Source organism: Penaeus japonicus, unplaced genomic scaffold, assembly GCF_977035675.1.
Source record: "Penaeus japonicus unplaced genomic scaffold, GWHDUDI00000001_assembly GWHDUDI00000022, whole genome shotgun sequence".
NCBI classification, from domain to species: Eukaryota; Metazoa; Arthropoda; class Malacostraca; order Decapoda; family Penaeidae; genus Penaeus; species Penaeus japonicus.
In genome coordinates this window covers 27,933,850-27,936,349 of record NW_028234424.1, presented here as the reverse complement: position 1 = coordinate 27,936,349, position 2,500 = coordinate 27,933,850, and the positions used below count along the sequence as shown (strand labels likewise).

Here is a 2,500-nt window from a genome sequence, read left to right as displayed (position 1 = left end):
AATACATAATATATGTATTTATATATTATATCTATATATATATGTAGTATTGTATATATAACATATAAATATTATATATAATTATATAATTTTATATATATATATAAGTATGTGAGTATATATTATGCTATATTATATAATATATATATATATATTAATAGATATATATATATTATATATATATAGTATGATATATTATATATATTATATATATATATATATATTATATATATTAATATTATATATATATAAATATGTATGTAAACTGTATAACACAACACAAGAAACACACAGAATTTATAGAATCCTTATTACAGTAACAGTAAATCTCAGACCAAAAGAATACAGTATTTCTCAGACACCCATGACAATCATCCGTTTCTGTCTCTCTCTTTCTATCAACCTATCTATCTGTATCTGCCTCCAGCCCAGCCACCGAGGTTCCCAGGTGTGTGGGAACAAGATAAGACCTTAATGATCCCGGCTCATTACCATGATAACCTGATCAGCGGCGGCCATTGTCACTGGCATCATTACCCTCCCTCGACCCTCGCCCTCAACCCCCCCCCCCTCCCCCCCTGCCTCGCTTTCTTCTTTGTCTGGCGCTCGACATTTCGTATGAACATTTCTCTCTCAAGATCAGATTCTGACCATTTCTACATATTCTGCAAAACACTTATTAATGGCTGTCAGGGGTGAATGCGACCTAGTGGTGGGCGGTCCTTGTGGTGGGAGACTTCTTCTGTGGAGTGGGTGGCGGGAAGGTCCACAGTGGGTCTTACCACACAAGAAGATGGAGGTGAGATGTAGGGGCCGCGTCGCACAGTAGCCGGGAGCAGACAAGAGGCAAGATGGTGGACATGTAAATCACAGAGTCAAAGAGGTGAACGAGTACATAAAAGTCCAGAAGATTCTCCCAGAAATTCTTCGACCAGACGATGAGAACCATAACCAGAAGAAAGTGCTTAAGCGTAACAGGAAATATCAATTCACTTTTTATTTTCCAATTTGGATCATTGGCAGACCTTAAATGCACGTTACACGTAATTTTACTCACTATCTAAATTATTCATTATATATATAACATGGATCGAAACAAAGGGCTAGTTCTTATTTGCAGCCAAGTATATTGTGATATCTTGAAACTAACGTGTCTGGGTGAGAGATCCTGCAGACACAGATGAGAGGATAGAAAGAGGGGGGGGGACGTATATATTGGCATTGGCATCCTTAAAATGCAAATAGAGGACTGAAATCTCCCATTCAAACAAAATGCTTAGATGTATGAAAAGTTATCATGTTCGAAACAAACCATGCTTTTTATAAATCAAGAATGGCTATATGACAAAAAAGTTCTTCAAAAGTTGCACTCAGCAGCATCTGTTCAGCCTTCGATTATACTGCTCTGTGTCCTTGCTATTCGGACAGACTCAAAGCAGAGCCGAATATTGATCCGCAAAAATACTTCATCACCATCCGATTTGCGCCTGTGTCTAAACTTTTTTTTTGATTTCCTTGCGCCTCCCCTTTATCAACTCTGGTGTTTTGCCGATTATATATAAAATAATCATAGTGCAAGGAATATGAAAATGAAGACTGAATAATATTATCAACTTAAACGAAGGAAGCAAGGAAAATGACATACTAAACTAAGTTAGCAGAGGGTGAGCTGGACGTTCCGCCAGCTGGCTTGGCCCGGGCTTTTTGTCCTCTGCCGGTCAACTTGTTCCCTTGCAGACTTAGAAGCCCAAAAGCTCTCGCAAGACGTATCATGGTAGCCCTTGTTAAAATGTCAGCATACTTTTTCAAATCTTCTCTGCCAAAATTCTAGAATTACAAATAGAAAGTCTATTTTAGGAGCACAAAAAAGGTAGACCAAATCAAACATTCACAGTCTCAAATGACCAGTCACCATGGCCCTCCCCAAGCATTTCCTGGGGGCATGACCAGGCTTTGTAGTGTTAAATAAAGCAACACACTATTTAGTACCAAATTTATTTAAATGTTACGTTTAGCTATAAAGTATATCCCAAACGTGATGATTTAAATCTTTCTTATGTAGAATACCACAATAAATTATCATATACATTTAGCCATACATATACGTATGTAAGTATCCGGGTGCGCAGATACATATGTATATAATCCCTTTAATAATAAGACGCGGTCTGCCAGCGGCCATGGGTGGCAGGTAGACCGTGGTGTATTGTGACTTTGGAATGCTTTTCAATATATCATTATCTTTCAAGCATTCCATATACATTCAATCCATATATCTGAATGATAACCATAGTGTATTGTGACTTTCTATGTTATTTAATCTAACCAACCTTTTTAGTCACCAAGCATAGGCCTATTTGTCACAAACGTTGTTAATGACCAAAATATAGAGGCACGAATCGTTACCCGCGGCCGACTATATCCGGGTCCCATTAAGACCCCAGCTGCAGTTGTCATCAGACATGCATTGATTAATGAAGGGATTTCGTCGAAACAATTC

General features: G+C 37.7%; 1 protein-coding gene across 1 annotated transcript in view; it reads right to left on the bottom strand.

The window, feature by feature from the left end:
• Positions 1 to 1,985: 1,985 nt before the first annotated feature.
• Positions 1,986 to 2,500, bottom strand: part of LOC122243820 (uncharacterized) — an 18,163-nt gene continuing 17,648 nt past the window's right edge. The window contains exon 2 of the mRNA XM_043001552.2: positions 1,986 to 2,500. This exon is cut by the window's right edge and continues 642 nt beyond it. The gene's annotated coding sequence lies outside the window, so the exon portion shown is untranslated.